Genomic DNA, 243 nt, shown 5'->3' on the forward strand with positions numbered 1-243 from the left:
ATGAATTTCAAAAGTTCCCCATAAAATTTCAGGCAAAAAAAATCGTTTCAAAATATATGTCTACCACACCTTTAAAATAAAATAAAAAGGTAGAAATACCTTTTTATTGACAATTACACTGTTGACAAAACCCTCGACTGGATCCAAAATCCATACGTGGATCTGCTACATCACGGAAATCAGATCAGCTGATCTCTGGGTCATATTTCACCTAAATATAATTTTTCCTCACAGTCCATCTGA

This window comes from Penaeus monodon, chromosome 25, assembly GCF_015228065.2.
Source record: "Penaeus monodon isolate SGIC_2016 chromosome 25, NSTDA_Pmon_1, whole genome shotgun sequence".
Taxonomy (NCBI): domain Eukaryota; kingdom Metazoa; phylum Arthropoda; class Malacostraca; order Decapoda; family Penaeidae; genus Penaeus; species Penaeus monodon.